General features: G+C 41.7%; 1 protein-coding gene across 10 annotated transcripts in view; it reads right to left on the reverse strand.

The window, feature by feature from the left end:
- PCBP3 (poly(rC) binding protein 3) overlaps positions 1-18,904 on the reverse strand; it is a 195,031-nt gene that overhangs the window by 69,057 nt on the left and 107,070 nt on the right. The window lies entirely within an intron of this gene.

Consider the following 18,904-nt stretch of genomic DNA (forward strand, 5'->3'; position numbering starts at 1 on the left):
TAGAGACACTTTCTCCTCCATCTGATGTTTTACCAGAGTGCATCATTTTCGCCTTGGTCTATCTAAGTTTCTTGACTTTTACATTTTGAATCATGTTTGTAGCTCGAACTCGAAATTTAAACCTTAGTCACAAGTATCTATTTTCATAACATTATAGTCTTTGCTGTATTTTTCAATCTATTCCATATGTGTATATTTATGACCACTACAAATTATTGTTCTAGACATCGTAAAAGGCTTGTTTATAACAGTGTCCCAACATTTGGAATTGTGAGATCATAGCACCAAAAATAATTAGAAACTTACATTAAACTTCTTTGCCTTTCTCTGAGTCAATCAGGTAACCACTTTAGGCAATAAATAACAGCAATGTCTGTATATGTCTCAAGCTAAAATTTCTTATCCATATAATATGTTGAGGTTCAAAATGTAATAAATGAAAACACCACATGCAAAGAAATTCCATATAAGATAACATTGAGTAAAACCTCCCTTTCATATGGGCACACAGCATCTCACTTGGGAAGACAGTCATACACAGTGCAGTCAAATGCTCAAAGTATTACTGATCGAGGATCAGAGAGGCCTTGCTTGTTTAGTTAGGCCTAAGGTCAATAAGTGAGAATTCACCAGAAAACAATGGAAGAATTTTTAACATGAGGCTAAGACAATTCAATGGGGAAAGAGCAGTCTTTGAAACATATGGTGTTGGGAAAACTGGGTATCCACATGCAAAAGAATGAACTTGGACCCCTACCTTATACCATATACAAAAATAAACTCAAAATTTAAGAGGAATTTTAAAAAGGAGAAAATAACAAGTGTCAGCAAGGATACAGAGAAACTGGAATTCTCATACATTGCAGGTACAAATATAATATGGTATAGTCACTTTGGAAAACAGTCTGGCAGGATCACAAAAAATAAACATAGAGTTACCATACGACCTAGCAATTGTACTCCTAAGTGTATAACCATGAGAACTGAAGATATGTGCACACAAAAACATGTACATGAATGTTCACAAGCAACATTATTCATAATAGCAAAAAAGTGGAAAAACCCAAATGTCCACCAATTAATGAATGAATAAATAAAATGTGGCATATCCATACAATAAAATATTTAGCAACTAAAAAAGAAATGAAGGACTGACAGATCAACATGGATGAACCTTGAAAACATTATGCTGAGGGAAAGAAGCCAGACAGAGAAAAATTGTCTCATCCCATTTACATGAAATGTGCAGAGCAGGTGATCCAGAGACAGAAAGTGGACTAATGGTTCCCAAGGCTGAGGAAAAAGGGGAATGAGAGTAACTAATAGTGAGTATGAAGTTTCTTTCTGGGTGATGAACATGTTCTGTAAGTAGATAGTGGTGATAGGTGCCCAACTTTGTAAATATTCTAGAAACTACTAACATGTACACTTTAAAAGTGTGAATTGTATGGTATGTGGAAAATATTCAACTAAAAAAAACCTAAAGGTAATAAATACTTATAAGTTTTTTTAAAAGCAATAGAAGAAGCCTCTCATTAAAATGGCAAAATTAGCATGTGTTTATCTCCACCTTATAGAAACAGCACTAAAACGATACAAGATAAAATGGCACAAACTAACAAGCACTAAAAAGTCAGGAGAATTGAAAACAACCAGCAAGCTCTGTCAACACAACCCTGGAATCTGGACAGTGGATGAATAAGTTGTGACTAATATGACCAAGCAAAGAGCGATGAACCTAAGCCTATAAGGAAGAAGTCACTAGGAAACCCTGGTTTACATCATGGATTCTAGAAGGCCAGCACTTGGCACACCCAAGGTAAGATGTGGAGGTCAGGGAATAAAAACAGAAATCATAATTTACATTTTCTGGAAGGAAGTTTCAGGCCCCCAGAAATCCTAATCACTAGGTGAGTACTCTTCTTTTCCCATGGACAACTGGAGATTTCCCTCTGAAGAGGGTGGCTCATTCAGGGTATGACAACTAGCAATTCTTAAGACAGGGAAATGCTGAGATTAAAACCAGGGTGCTATGTGAAAGAAAACAGACCAACAATGAGATCTCTTGCCCCCTTCTCTCAAGAGGCTCTCAAAATGCTAGCAGACAAGGATTATTCCCTCAATAAGTTACATACAACAGAAATAGTATACATAGAAATCTCTGATACCAATGCAATCAAACCAGAAATTAATGTACTTTAAAAATATATATTTTATTGATTTTTTACAGAAAGGAAAGGAGAGAGACAGAGAGTTAGAAACATCGATGAGACAGAAACATCGATCAGCTGCCTCCTGCACGCCCCCCACCGGGGATATGCCCGCAACCAAGGTACATGCCTTGACTGGAATCGAACCCGGGACACCCCAGTCTGCAGGCCGACGCTCCATCCACTGAGCCAAACCGGCTAGGGCTAGAAATTAATGTACTTTAACCAAAGGACAATTAACATCGTTTTAGAAACATCTAAAGCAAGGGTGGAGAACATCTGGCCTATGGGTGGTATAAGGCCCGTGAAATCATTTGGTCTGGCCCTGCCAAGTCATTAGGAGTGAGTTAATTAAATGTCTGATTATATATAGCAGGCTAATTTTTAAGCTGATAATTTTGTATGGCCTGAGAATGATGTTATAAATATTCAAATGGCCCCTGGCAGAGAAAACGTTCCCCACCCCTGATCTAAAGGAAACTAGTTTACTAAATATAAATAGCCCTATGTCACTAAATCAGTAAGGAACACCCCAAGACCAGAAATCTGGACAGTGATGTGAAGACACATCCATGCAATGACACACTTCTTCCAACATCACCAACACATGTCAGGGAGCCAGGGCCACCCAGCACCCTGTGGAGTTAGATATAAATAATGATGAAATTTCAGAGGCTCTGCTGTTCACTTTTCAAAACACAATTGGGCCCTGGCCAATGTGACTCAGTTGGTTGAGCGTCATCCCATGCACTAAGAGGTTGCTGGTTCAATTCCTGGTCAGGGCACATGCCCAGGTTGCAGGCTTGATCCTCTCAGTAGGGGGCTTGAAGGCGGTAGCGGATTTATCAATGTTTCTCTCTCTCATCATTTCTGTTTCTCTCTCTCCCTTCCTCTCTCTCTCTCTCTCAAATCAATAAAAACATATTTTAGAAAAGAATTGGGAGGCTGGATCTGCTCTGTGACCTCCTGCTAGCCATTAACTGTTAAATACACACACACACACACACACACACACACATACACACACACACACACACACACACACAAAACACAATTGGTATTAGGAAGGGAGACAGACTGAATGAGGGACACAACTCCTTTCCTCACCTCTATGGCCTTCCCTTGCTGCACGACCCACTTAGGAACAGCAGAAGCCATGGTTTTTAATGTCTTGCTGAACAAGCCGCCACAACAAATCAGCTTCAAAGGACTAGTCCCCAAGGGCATCACATCCCCTCCTGGACACAGTCCAGACAAAAGCAGCCCATTAAGCTGCAAACTCCACACATACTGGCAAACACACACTCACATGTGTGCACACAGCACAGGGCATGCACAGCTCACATGGTTATTCGTGCTCTGATACAGGGCATGGGCTCCACCAGGAATTTGAAACATCAGACAATCACAAGGCCCAGTGCTGTCCTACGTGCTCCCACTGGCCTTCTCCTGTGCCTTCATCTTGCCAGGAGTGGGTGATGAGGGGAGGGCAGTTGAGAATGGTGTGGAGAGAGGGGCCACGTTGGGTGAGGTATTTTAGGCCATTTTAAGAATGAGAGCAGGTGGAATCTGCAGAAAACCAGGATCAGAGAGGGTTTTGAGAAAAAAGGAGGCACGATAAATCATGATATTTTAACATGAGCAACCTGGCTGCTGGTGTGGAAAACAGGCTGAAAGTAAAGAGGGGCAGGAGAAGAAGCCAGGAGAGAATTTAGGAAATTAAGCAATAATCCAGTAAAGAGATATCACTGTAAGTGCAGCGAGGAAGTATGCAGTGGCTATGAGGGCCCATGGCTGGGAAATCAGTCGGATGAGTGACACCCAAGCCAATCCAGCAAACAGCCTATCCAGCGAGAGATGCCAACATGCCATTCTGTTACAGTTCACACAGTATAGTGACAAAGTAATGAAGAAGCAGAATACATGAAAACACGCAAACATGACAGTGTGTGTGGGTACAATGCCACACCTGCCATTTAGAGGTTACTCCTTCTCCCCCAGCTATCAGAGAACAACAAAAAAGGGCCATGTTCTGATTCACTGTGCATGAGTCAACAAATGTTGAAGATAGGAAATCAACAGACAAGGCTTTCTACCCACTTGGCAATTAAATTAGAAATCATTAGCAAAAGATAACTTTGTAATCCCCCTAGACAGAACATCTTTTCCATGATTCTCAATAAGAAATGAATGAGACAACATCATAATGAAATCAGAAAATAATGAGACCACAACAATAATAAAATTACTACATGCCCAAATCTCAGGCAAACAGCTAAGACAGAGCTCACAGGAAAAGTTACCGCTTTAAAACATATATAAAATAGAAAAAGAAAGGCAAATATTAGTAAGTAAAAAGACCATTTTAAGAAGTTAGAAAAATAACAGAAAGTATCCACAGAAAGTAAAAAGGAGGTATTAATAAAGAATAGGTCAGAAAAGAAACAAGAGGCAATTGAGAAAAATGAACAAATATAAAATTTATTTCTTCAATAAAGGTCTAAAAATACACAACCTGCTGATGACATTGATCAGGAAAAATAATCCAGAAGGTACAGATGATATCAGGAATTTAAAGGAAGACAAGGGCTCCTGTTTCTGGACAAGATGAAGGAGATACGTTTCTCCTTATTCTTCCTGCTGAGTCTCACTAGAACTTGATGGGAGGCCTGGAGGGTGGACGGTATAGCTTCCCCACAGCCAGGAGGGCAACCACTCTCAAAACTTTTGATCTCAAGACCCCTTTACTCTCTTAAAAATCACTGAGGACACCAATGTGCTTTTGTTTGTGTCGATTCTACCCATCACTATTTGCCTTATTAGATGAAAATTGAGGAACTTTATATATTTTATGTAATAATTTTAAAATAACAATAATAAACCTAATACAAGTTAACAAAAGTAGCATTTTATGAGCAATGTTTTCCAAAAATTAGTGAGAAGTGTGGCACTGTTTTCTATTTTTGTAAAGTCTGTCCTAATAGAAGACAGCAGGTTCCCATATCTGCTTCTGCATTTAATCTGTTATGATATGTGTGTTTGGGTTGAAGTATGTGAAAACAATTGGTCTCAAATGAACATGCTGCTGGAAAAGGGAGAGAGAATTCCATGACCTTTTCAGATAATTGGGGACATTCTTCTTTGCCACAATACCAGAACTCCACAGTGGTAATTTCTTAAAGGCTATTTGCAAAGTGTACTCTGAAATCACAGGAAAACCCACATCAACGAACTTGCTAAACTATTACATTTTAAAAGCCATTGGTCCACTTAAACTCTGAATATGCCTTTACCAAGGCATAGTTTTTATAACAATCTTATATTGGTCATTGGAAAATACTGGTTCACTGACTTATGTCGATCTCCACATCACACATTTTACTATACAATATTAAAAATCACATTTGTTATACCACCACCAAGCTTATCAGAAAAATCTTAAAATATTCAGGAGCTGTGGACAGTGGCAGATATTAGGTTTTGAAAAATTCTAACTTTTGCTTGTGAGCTCAAAGGCACGTTAAATTGAGAAGCATTTATTCTAGAAAACCTTCTAAATCTCAGGTCTTATGACAAAGACTGGGAGCCTTCGTGTCACATGTGTCTAAGCATAGCCGCTGACCAGGCATGGGTGAAGACAGGCTTGCCCACACAGGTACAGTCCTAGGAAGTCAGCCCTGAAAAATAAACATGGGACACCAAGCAGGGAGCTCACACTGTGGAGAAGACAGGTTCCACAATTTTTCAGGCAGCAGGAAACTCAAAAGTGTGCCATTGGTAAATAAGAGTTATCACAGTTCTCTTATTCCTGACAACCAGCATTGCTAGTGACACAGGCAGACATCACCAGGAATCCTGGACCACAGACACCCATGTTGACCTGCTCTGCTCTGCATGTGTGAATGCATGTGTGTGCATATGTATGTGCTTACAGATATGTGTGGCATGTGCGTGTCATGGCAGTCCAATCAAACCTACAGAGAAACCGAAGCCAAGAGAGTTGCCTGTTGTGCTGGGGTTGCTCCACAGAGGCAAGACCACGAGAGAACGCTTCTAGGTGGAAACACTGAGGGCATGACACAGCTATGGATGATGGTGGAGAAGTACAGGCGGAAGGCTAGCATGAGGAAGTGGGAGGTCAATCCTGGACAAGGTAAGCGAGAGGCTGGTCCTTTTCCTGAGCATGAGCAGGAACTGGGCACTCAGGCTGGAGCTCAGGGTGAGGTTTGGAGATGGAACCCGAGTTGTTGTGCCTAGATGAAACTGAGTGTTTGGCCCCAAGCAGAGTCTAGGACCAGTCCCCAGGGCAATGTGGATGGAAAAGAGAAGAGGAGGTAACACAGCCAGGACCCACCAGGGTCCACATGTTTTCTGAGGGCGGGTTCTGCTTCTAACAGCTTCAAATACACCAAATTCACCTGTAAGGGATGACCTGCCAGCTCTGGACATGAGGATTATTTGTCAGGAAAGAAGTAGATGGAAAAGGATAAGTGGGGGATTTTTTTGTTCCCCCTTAGAGCACACTCCAGACACATGGCAGTGAGGGGACACATGGCGGTGAGGGGACACATGGTAGAGACGGACACTCACTCCAGCCTATCGGCTGGCTGTCCTCACATGGTTTTCCCTCAGCATCCTGTGCACAACTGTGTTGCCCCATCCTGAGCGGGGTCTTCTCCAAAGAGACTCAAAGGACATTGGTCAACGGAACCTCCCAAACTCAAAAGGGGCAGTACTTTCAATCTGAATATTGCTAGAAGCCTGGGTCTCCCTATCACAACAAAGCCAGAACTGTGAGGATGCAAGACTCTGGCCACTAGGTGGCAGCAAAGCTCTGTGGTCTAATGGCAGTCCTTCAAAGGAGCACTTGAAGACACACAGAATGTGTCCCCCAACGAGGTTTGGTCTCTCACCCAGGGGCCTGCAGACCGCAGCCTTTCCCGTTCTATCTACCTTCTTTATTCAGGACTTTCCATTCTTTATTGTCCATATACACTGGTCCCATTTCCCAGCTGCCAACAACTTCAAGGACAGCTCTCCTCTGCTGGGCTCCAACATAGCTGCTGGGGACTACTCGAATCCAGGCTGCTCCCCCCGCCCTCCAGGAGCTTCCCATCCTCACACCATGCATGGTCCTCACACTATTCCCGGTCTGCACATTACACACCACGCTTCCCAGCGAAGCAAGCACACTTATGGCACATCTGCTCCCACTCGCTGCCGCCCTTTGGGTGTCAGCCTTATCACCACATGGCCGCACTCACCTTCATTCCTCCTCACAGCTATTAGTCCCCTGAGCACTCCCCACACTGCCTGCCCCAGAAGGCATAGCACTGCATGGAAATGTCCTCCATGACTTCCAGGCACACCTGAAAGTGTGTGCAAAGAAACATTTCTTCAAGGTGGCACCATGTTTTCAAATTCTGAGCCACAGAACCTTTTTTTCTAAAAGTAGATTTCTGCAAATGTTCAATACATGCATCAGTTTGCATGTGAGGCCCTGAGAGAAGCCCAAATGGGACCCAGAGGCTACCTCACGGCTCCACCACACCTGCAGATGTCCCTGCACTTCCCAGAATGTTGTGTAAAGCACTGGAATAGGAGGAAGAAGCGAGGACTTGACACCTCAGATCAGGGTCAGAGTCCCAGCATCTTCACTAACTGAGACCCAGGAGCAGTACTGTCTTGTCTGGAAAATGGGTGCATTTCCACCCAGCCTCTTCCCATTAACGGTCTGCAGTGAGGACCCAATGAGGTAATGTTTAAGCACATGCTCACCATATCATGTTAAAATAAAACACTCTACATAAATTCAACCTGGAAAGAAAACATACTTTAATTACTATGGAAAATGCTTATTGTCAGTCTCTCTTACTCCCATTAATAACATTCAAGTAAACTGCTCTTATTACAACGCTTTTGTGAAAATGGTTTCCCCAGAGATGCCAACAAAACACACTGTGCCTAGTCACTACCTGGGGTCATCCACAGGGTTGGGAGTACCCTCCGACACTTAGTCACGGGATCTTGGTGAACAAACAAGAAGGACACATGGCAGGGGCCTTGTTTATCTATTTTACAGGTCGAATGCTCGCCATTTCAGTGCACTGGAATGCCAGGATTGGACCACAGGAGAAGAAGATGTTACAGGACCCAGGTCTAGAGAGGTACAAAAGCAAGGCTGCATGGTACACTTCCACAGACCCCACTGGACCACCAGATACCCAACACACGGCAGATGACAAACTCCCCTTGGGCATCTTCCCCTCCAAGCATGGGCTCTCATCTTAGGCTTGTCAGGCTCATGGAGCCCTTGGAGGTTAAGCTCCTACCACTTGACCCACCAGGAGACTGTCTGTGAGGCCCCCTGCCAGGTGTGAGCCATCCGTGTTACACCATTGCCATGAGCATGGTGACTTCGCTGGTGCAAGCCTTAGCTCCCTCCCTGGCCATGACAGCCACCTACTCACAACTTCTCAAATCCAATCACACACTTGCAAGACCTCTTATTTGTCTCCATCTTCACTTTAAAGTTGATTTTTCAGGCTGCAGTAACTGAAGGCACACATCCCTCCTAAACCCAGTCCGCACAGCTGGCGTGCATCTGCTCACTGCTTCATGGTGCCGTGGGTTACATTAGCGATGTGAATTCAAATAGAAACTTGTTCTTACTCAAGTCCTGTCAGAAGAAAATACACTTCAATTCACTCCACAATCAAGACATTACATGATTCATGAAAGTCTCTCTATCAAAAAGCAAGCAATCCTAAATCTGTATGTGCCAAGCAACAAAGCCACGAAATTCAGTAAGTAAAATCTGATAAAACTAAAGGAATAATAGACAAATCCAAAATTACATTTGGAGACTTCAATACCCCGCTCTCAATGACTGGTAGAACAACTAGACAGAAAATCACCAACAATGTAGAACTTAACACCACCCACCAAAATGAGGTTTTAAACACTCTATTTGACAACAGCAGAACACATTCTTCCTAAGCACCCATGAAGCATTCTCCGAGGCAGACTACATCCTGAGCCATAAAATTAATCTCAACAAATTTAAATAAATTAAAACACCACAGAGTGTGTTTTCTAATTACAATTAAATCAAATTAGAAATCAATAACAGAAAGATAACAGGTATGTCTCTAAACATTTGGAAATTTAACAACACACATCTAAACAATCCATGGGTCACAGAAGGAAGCTAAGTAAAATTTAAGATGTATACTGGACTGAATGAAAATAAAAAAACAACATATCAAAATTTATGGAATTCAGCTAAACTGGTACTGTGAAGGAAATTTCAGGATTGTCTAAATTAGAAATGGCCTCAAATCTGTAAGCTAAAATCTCACTTTAAGAAACTAGAAAAGGAACCAACTAACCACAAATCAAACAGAAAGCTGGAAACAGTAACTACAAAAGTAAAAATCAATGAAATTGCAAACAGAAAGTAGAGAAAATAAATGAAACAAAAAGCTGGTTCTTTGAAAGGTTCAATAAAATTGACAAACCTCTAGCTAGACTGACAAAGAGAACAGCAGACACAAACTACCAATATTAAAAATGCCACAAGGGCTATCACTGCAGTCCACGGACATGAAAAGGACACTAAGGGAAGACTACAAACAACTTTACACACATAAATTTGACAACTCAGATGAAATACACCAATTTCTTGAAAATTACAAACTACCATAACTCACCCAATATGAAATAGATTAGTTGGATAACTCTAAACTATTAGAGAAAATAAACTTGGTTTTAAAATCTCCTGAAAAGGAGATCCTCAGGCCAAGCCAACTTCACTGGGGAATTCTATGAGATGTTTAAAGACATTAGCACCAATTCTATACAATCTTTTTCAAACAACAGAAAACAAGGGAATTCCATTCAACTCTTTCAATATGTCACTATTACCCTAACAACAAATCCAAAGACAGAACATAAAAAGAAAACTACAGACTAATGTTCCTCGAGAACATTACCAGGGATGCAAGGCTGGTTCAATATTTAATAAATCAATCAATGTAATCCATCATATTAACAGACTAAAGAAGAAAAATTATATTATTATATCATCGATGTATAGGAAGCATTTGACAAAATTCAATACCCATTCATGACAAAAATTCTCAGCAAACTAGAAATAGAGAACAGTACTTGGTTTCCATAGTAACTGCCAACCATTTAACTACATGGCAAGTATTATGAGGTGACACAAGGCAATTAGAGACAACAGGGAAATTACAGAGTAAGTCTTAAATAAATACAAAGTGACTAGTGATTTGTTTGTGGCCTCATCTGCTCCAAGCCCTACCTCTCACTCGTCACCAGCTCAGGGGCGGTGCCCATTCTCGGGCCAATAGACAGTCACTTAGATGTGAGTCCCTGCTTCTTCTTTCCTCTCTTCACTAGCATCTCAGTCAGGTTGTCCTCAAGTCTCCCCACCTCACACCTTGCACCTCTCAGGATCAGGCTGGGAAGCAGGTAAAGTCATGCATGGGGCTCCAGGATGTGGTTATTGAGATTAATTTTATCAACCAGAACTGTAGGAAGGGTGCTTTTAGACTTTGGTTAGTTTATCAACTGCCTATTAAAAGAAAACCTAAGTAGGGTTTTCTTTTTTAAAAAGACAGTAAAAGTCAATACACAAACCAGTCTTCTACAGATTAAACAGGATGGTTACCTGAGAGCATTCAATCTGCTGTCACCTGTACCAGAATCCCCCAAAAGGCAGACACTCTAAGACAGCAGCAATAAAAGTAACTCATGACATTTGTGGAAACAGTGATGATTGCAGGTAGAGGGTCAGATGTTTTGATTAATTATTAATGTAGAAACAGATAGTGTTTATGGAATCAAAACATCCCAGAAGACATGTAGAAACATCTAGTGTGCTAGGAATGAGAATTCGGACACTCAGCTCAGGGTTACTGGACACAAGGACTTTGAGAGGATTGATTGGAGGCCCCTCCTACCCCCTGCCATATGTCCTGACTCCCACTGCTGGTGTGTGCTTTGAGCCAGGGCAGCAGGCATTGTGTCTCAACAGCAACCAACTCCAGAGAGGAGTTACTCTAGAAAACAAAATCTTGGCAGATGCAGTCCAAAGATCCCCACCTCTTCTCCTCCAATACCAGAGGCAGACTACAGTGAATGGAACTCATATCCTTGACAGGCAAATCAAACCTCTCAAAAGCAGAGCTGTGGGCATAGCCAAGAGATGTTATAGGTTTCAGAAGAACTAGCCACAGGAGAAAGAATCACCAAATGCAACAAAAGAAGATACTCAAGGGAAGAGTTAATGACACAAGTAGAAGAATATTCATAAAGAAAACATTGCTCCTTCAAAAGAAACCACCAACGATTTTAGAAATAAAAGTTAGTTAAAATGGAATACTCAGGATGACTTGAATCACAACACAGACAAAATGAAGAAGGAATTAGTGATCAGACAAATGAACCAAAGATTATTCCAGAATGCAGAATGGGAGGACCTAGAGCTACTACAGAATGCAGACCTAGGGGACCCAGAACTCTTCTAGAATGAAGATCAAGGACTGAGAGTGAAGAGTGTAAGAGAAAAGGGTGAGGCCAAAGCAAGTTTGAGAAGCTCCATTTTCTGTTGCATAGGAGTCTGAAAAAAAGAGAACATAGAAGGCCAAGGGAGAATAATGAAAAGCTACTGGAAGGACCCTTCTCAGAGTGCAGAATATGTCAGAGGACTAAGTATTGAGCAGGGGAAGTGAGACACCACAACTACCCAGACATATTAGGACACAATTTCAAGATACTACCAAATACAAAAAAAACCCCAAAGTAGTCATCAGGAGGAACAAAGGTCTAGCTAGCAATTAGCATCAAATTTCTCAATGATAAATTTTTATTCTAGAATTAATTGGATCAACATCTTCAAAGTATTTTGAGAAAAATGACTCCAAACCTGAAATTTTAGACACAGCCAGACTTGATTCAAATTGAAGGGCAAAGGAAAACTTTTTCCAGACAGTCAAGGACTCAGAGTTCACTAGCCTTACTCTTAAGACTCTTAACAAAATGAAAAAAGGACAACCATCTATTAAAAAGAGTGATGTTTGATCCCACCAATAATGGTGGGGAAAGAATCCAGTATGACATGTAGCTAGCTCTAAATAATTATTGATGCACGTTGTGGTACAAAGTAAAATAATAGTTGAAAAATCTTACATATATTTATTTATATAGGGACTAGAGGCCCGGGACACAAAATTCATGTGGGGGGTGGGGCGCGAGGGGGGGTTGTCCCTCAGCCCAGCCTGCACCCTCTCCAATCTGGGACCCTTTGGGGGATGTCCAACTGCTGGTTTAGGCCTGATCCCGTAAACCGGCAGTTGGACATCCCTCTCACAATCTGGGACTGCTGGCTCCAAACCACTTGCCTGCCTGCCTGCCTAATTGCCCCTAACCACTCTGCCTGTAGCCTGATAGCCCCCTAACCATTCCCCTGCCAGCCTGATTGACGCCTAACTGCTCCCCTGCCAGCATGATTGTCCCCAACTGCCCTCCCCTGCCAGCCCGATTGCCTCTAACTGCCCTCCTCTGCCAGCCCAATTGCCCCCAACTGCCTTCTCCTGCCAGGCTGAGGGGACTGGGGGACTGAGGCTGGATGAGGCGGGGCTGAGGGGACTGGATACCGCCATCTTGTGGCTGTGGGTGCTGCCATCTTGTGAGGGTGTGGCAGTCGATTAGTACAGTCCCTCTTTATTGGCTGTGGGCGCTGCCATCTTGTGAAGTGTGATGGTCAATTAGCATATTCCCTCTTTATTAGATAGGATGAGAAGGAGAAAAGTGAAAGTTCCCTAAAATTCTGGTCTTTCCCTAAGGATGTGTAGATATTACTCTTATAGTCTATGTTATGTAACTGTGCATTTAAACACAGTAATGAGTTATAAGGAGCTCCCAGTTAGAGGCACAGATGGTACAATTTCAATCCTGTAAAGAAAAAACTCTGGAACAAAGAAAACCTGATTAAGTCACCAAAGGTAGTGTAGAAGAGGGGAAAACAGAAATCAGAAAATATATAAGGCAAGACATCATGTAGGCATTAGTGCAAATGTGTGTTAATTTTCTCTCTCTTTTTTTAAAAATATATTTTATTGATTTTTTTTACAGAGAGGAAGGGAGAAGGATAGAGAGTTAGAAACATCGATGAGAGAGAATCATCGATCAGCTGCCTCCTGTACAGCCCCAACTGGGGATATGCCCACAACCAAGGTATATACATGCCCTTGACCAGAATCGAACCTGGGACCCTTGAGTCTGCAGGCCGATGCTCTATCCACTGAGCCAAACCAGCCAGGGCTAATTTTCTCTTTTAAGAGACAAAACTCAGATTATTTTAAAAATGACACAGAAACAAAATGTATTCATGGGAAATGTACTAAGTAAATGCTAATCACTGGAAAGCAGGACAAACATTATTTTTAAGAAAAGATGAAAAGTACTAAATGGGACAAAGATACTTCATTTTGAAAATAATAAATCTCTAAGAAGAGATGATATTCATGATCTTTTGTGTACATAATTACATAGCTATAAAATTTATGAAGAACTTGTAGAACAAAAAGTAGACAAATCCAGTACCATAATGAGAAACTTTAATTTAAAAAAATTCAAGAAGACAAAAAAACATAGTTATGATTTGAATAGCATTCTTAACAAACTCTGTTCCAAACACAGAATATTATTTCCTTTTGCCTTTCTTCCTTCCCTGTCCCTCCCCACTCCTTCCTTTTTGTCAAGCACACCAGGACCATTCACCATGGTTTTTTAAAAAAGGGTTTTAAAATATATATATTTACCATGTATTTGATTTTAAAGAAATTTTATTTTTCAATAGCAGAAGTCATTAAGTACAATATAAGTGGAAATTAACCACAAAGTCATATCCAAAAATAACCCAGACTCCATTATATACGTGGAAATTTTGGAGTGCTTTTACATAAAGCATAACCTATTTAAAAAGTAATGAAAATGAGATAACACTGCATATCAAAACATGAAGGATGTTGCCAAAACAGTTCTTAGGAGAAAATGTCTGAAAATCAGAAACATTTAAAATAAATGAACTACCTGGTGACTCTAAATGTTAGAGAAAGAATTACAAAATAATTTAAGACAAAGTAGAGATAAATACAGTAGAACCTGAAAACTTGTTGGTGCAATAAATTCTGGGAGAGAACCATACTGTCAACAAGGGGGAAAAGGCAACACGTAAAACTTGGGTAACCAGAAAGTAGTTATAACTACAGATATGGTTGCTGTTAAAACTTTCAGATAGCCAGGAGTCAAGATAGCAGCCAGCAGGATGGCAGTGAGGGAGAGAGTATGAGTGAGTGAGACAGTGAAACGGGAGTGTGTGGACATGTGTGGTGTGTATGTGTGTGTGAGTGAGGGACAGTTAGATCCTGTAGGACTTTTGGGAGCTGGCAGATTGAGCTCTCTTAAATGGGAAGCCCCCACTACTGCTGCAAGCACTCCCAGGCAGCCAGCACTGGCACAGAAACCATGCCATCTTGAAGGGGAGAGCTGCTGTGACTAGGAGCCCAGCCTCACCGCCATCCAAACTGGCCTCAGAAGCCATCCGGGACCCTACAGCCACTCGGGCCAAAGACCTGCTACCGCACCTGGAGACCCATGGACACCAGGACTCCAGCCTTCCTGGCCACAGGCACCTGTGAGTCCTGGAGTACACGACACTCCCACCTACCCAATGCCACAGCGCAGGCCCCATGTGTCCCGGCGCCTGGGCTCTCCTGTGACTCGTGGGGCATGCGACGCTCCCACCAACCCGCCACCGTGGACATAGGCCCTGTGTCCTGCAGCCTGGGCTCTCCAGTGACTCTTGCGGTATGCGACCCTCCCACCAAGCCCTCTGCTTCAGTCACAGGCCCCACACAACTCAGCGCCTGGACCCTTTGGTGATAGCAAAAATGAGGAGATAAAGAACAACACCCAAAGGAAAGAAAAGGAGGCATCGTCAAGAAAAGGAACTAAATAAAATGAAGGCATGCAATATGTCAGAAAAAGAATTCAGAGTAATGGTCATACAGTTTATAAACCAGAGGGGTGAGAAAAGCAACAACTTATGTAAGAATCAGGAGGAAATCAAGAATGATATAGCTACAATAAAAAACACAATGGAAGCTTTCAACAATAGACTAGAAGAAGTAGAGGACCAAATTAGTGAGTTAGAAGATAGGACAGAGTTAGAAGATAGGGCATAATATGCCCAATCTGAACAGCAATTGTAGAAAAAAATTAGAAAGCAGGAGGAGAGCCTAAGGGAGCTTTGGGACAACATGAAACAAAGTAACATATGTATAATTGGGGTGCCAGAAGGACAAGAAGTGCAGCAAGGACTAAAAAAACCTATTTGAAGAAATAATGACAGAAAACTGCCCTGATTTGGGGAAGAAAAAGTCATACAAACAATATGAACCCAAAAAGACCCACACCAAGACACTTCATAAGTACAATGGCAAACATTAATGACAAAGAGAAAATCTTAAATCTTAAAGGCTGCAAGAGAGAGACAGAGAGTTACCTACAAAGGATCTCCCATTAAATTATCAAATGATTTCTCAACAGAAACACATCAGGCCAGAAGGGAATGAAATAGAGTATACAAAATGATGCAAAGCAAGGGACCAAATCCAAGAATACTCTATCTAGCAAGGCTATCATTCAAAATTGAAGGGGAAATCAGGAGCTTTGCAGACAAAAAAGGTTAAGGAAGTTTATCACTACCAAGCCAGCAATGCAAGAAATGCTAAAGGGACTGTTGTAAAAAGAAGAAATAGAAAAGGAAGGAACACAGGCATAAAGAATAAAAAATGGCTATAAACAAGTACCTATCAATAATAACCTTAAACATAAATGGACTAAATGCGCCAATCAAAAGACACAGAGTGGATGAATGGATAAGAAAACATGACCCATATATATGCTGTCTACAAGAGACCCACCTCAGAACAAGGGACTCACACAGACTGAAAGTGAAGGGATGGAAAAATATTTTTCAGGCAAATGGAAATGAAAAAAAAAAGCTGCGGTAGCAATATTTTTATCTGACAAAATATACCTCAAAGTGAAGGCCATAACAAGATATAAGGAAGGCCACTTCATAATATTAAAGGGTTTGATACAACAAGAGGATATAACTCTGGTAAACATATATACACCCAATGCAGGAGCATCCAAATACATAAAAAACTTCTGGAAGATATCAAGGGAGAGAGTGACAGCAATACAATCATAGTAGGGGACTTTAATACCCCATTGACATCATTGAATATATCCTCTAGACCAGGGGTGGGCAAACTTTTTGACTCGAGGGCCACAATGGGTTCTTAAACTGGACCGGAGGGCCGGAACAAAAGCATGGATGGAGTGTTTGTGTGAACTAATATAAATTCAAAGTAAACATCATTAAAAAAAAGGGTTAAAAAAAAAAATAGCAAAGAAACAGCAATCCTAAACGACTCACTAGATCAGATGGACCTAACCAGTTAACTGCCACACGTTCAAAATGGAAACCATCCCCACACGCCACGATATTTTGAATTTAATTTTAAAAATCAATTTGCAATTATTAATTTATAAAAATAAATATATTAGTCACAATTCAGGTATCCTTGAATATTTCAGCTGCAAATTCTCACAAAAAAATGATTTTAAAGTTGGTCAGGGCTGCACTTAGAGAAAACAGCTTTTTTTATAGATGTGCATGGCATGTGGGGAAGGTCTGCCACTTGCGTCTACAGACACTTATGGAATACAATGGGTTCATCAAAATCTTCGGAACATTTCACCCCAAAGATGCAGAATATACATTCTTCTCAACTGCACGTGGGACATTTTCAAAGATAGACCACACATATTGGGACACAGGAAAAGTCTCTTCAAATTCAAGAAGATTGAAATCATATCAAGCATCTTCTCAGATCACAGTGGCATAATGTTAGAAATAAACTACAATAAAAACAATCACAAGATTCAAACACTTGGAGGCTAAATAGCATGTTATTAAACAATGAATAGGTGGTCAATAAGATCAAGCAAAAAAATGAAAAACTTCCTGGAAACAAATGAAAATGAACACACAACCACCCAAAACCTATTGAACATGGCAAAAGCAGACCTGAGAGGGAAGTTTATAGCACTACAGGCCTACCTCAAGAAACAAGAAAAAGGACTAATAAGCTATCTAACCCTACAACTAAATGAATTAGAAAGAAGATAGCAAGAAAAGCCCAGAGGAAGTAGAAGGAAGGAAATAATAAAGATCAGAGTGGAAATAAATGACATTGAAACTAAAAACAACAAAAAAAAAATTACAAAATATTAATGAAACCAAGAGCTGGTTCTTTGAAAGGATAAACATGACGGAGAACCAAGATGGTGGCATAAGGTATAAACCTGTAGGTGCTGCCCCCCACAACCACATTAAAATTACAACTAAAAGACAAAACAGCTATCATCCAGAACCACGGGAAAGCTGGCCGAGTGGGACTTCTACAACTAGAAGGAAAGAAAAAGCGCATTGAGACTGAGTAGGAGGTGCAGAGGCGCCAAGAGCAGAGGTACGGAGGCACGCGTGAGGCAGGCTGCAACTGGGTGCGCAGTTTTTTTTTCAATTGGAAGGGGTACAAGCCCCCGAAAGCACTGAACTCGTTTACGGTGAGACTCTGGGGACCCAGACTCCTATGGGGAGAAACTGGACTGTCTTGCAGTGGGTCGGAAAGCGAGGGTGGTTTTCTCGCAGAGCTGCTTGCAGGGGTCATTGTTACTGTGGGGGCGCGGGACTCGGGGACTCGGGGATGCGCAGACACTGAGACACGGAGACGCGCGGAGTTGCGGAGACACGTGGAGTCGCGGAGACACGTGGAGTCGCGGAGAGGCTGACGACAGCCATCACTGTTTGCTCCACCCTGGTGATTCTCTGAGACCCCGCCCCACTCAAGTTACATCCCCACCCAAGCTGTGCGCAGCAGGGCAAAGGAACCGCCTGCCCTTTTGCAGCCTAACCTAACAAACTGCAGCTGGGTCAGAGAGCTCCAAAGCTTCCATACCCCAAACAAAGAGGAAAAATCTGCTGATATCGCTGTAGCTCCTGCTGGGTGGACTCACACAGTGTTTGATTTGGAGATCCAGGAGCCAGGGTACCGAGTGGTCAGATACCAGATTTCAACTCCTCACATCCATAAGGGACACACTCAAGAGGCAGACTCAGTGAGCACCAAAGCCCCACTGAAGCAAGTCCTACCACATAAGGGTGTCTCCAGCACAGCAGTTCTTCTACTATAGACACAGCGGGTCCTCACAGTCAGCCAAAATGCGGAGACAAAGAAACATGTCACAAATGAAAGAAATGGAGGAAAGCAAACTAATGGAGGACATAGAGTTCAAAACCACAGTTATAAGGTTACTCAAGAATCTTCTACAAACCTCCGAGGAACTTAGTGAGACCTTCAAAGATCTTAATGAGAATGCCAAAAAAAATGGAAAAGGACCAGTCAGAAATTAAGCATATACTGACTGAAATAAAGAATAATATACAGAGATCCAACAGCAGACTAGAGGATCCCAAGAATCAAGTCAAAGATTTGAAAGACGAGAAAGCAAAAAACACTCATCCTGAAAAG

The sequence above is a fragment of the Myotis brandtii genome, unplaced genomic scaffold (genome assembly GCF_000412655.1).
Source record: "Myotis brandtii unplaced genomic scaffold, ASM41265v1 scaffold577, whole genome shotgun sequence".
NCBI classification, from domain to species: Eukaryota; Metazoa; Chordata; class Mammalia; order Chiroptera; family Vespertilionidae; genus Myotis; species Myotis brandtii.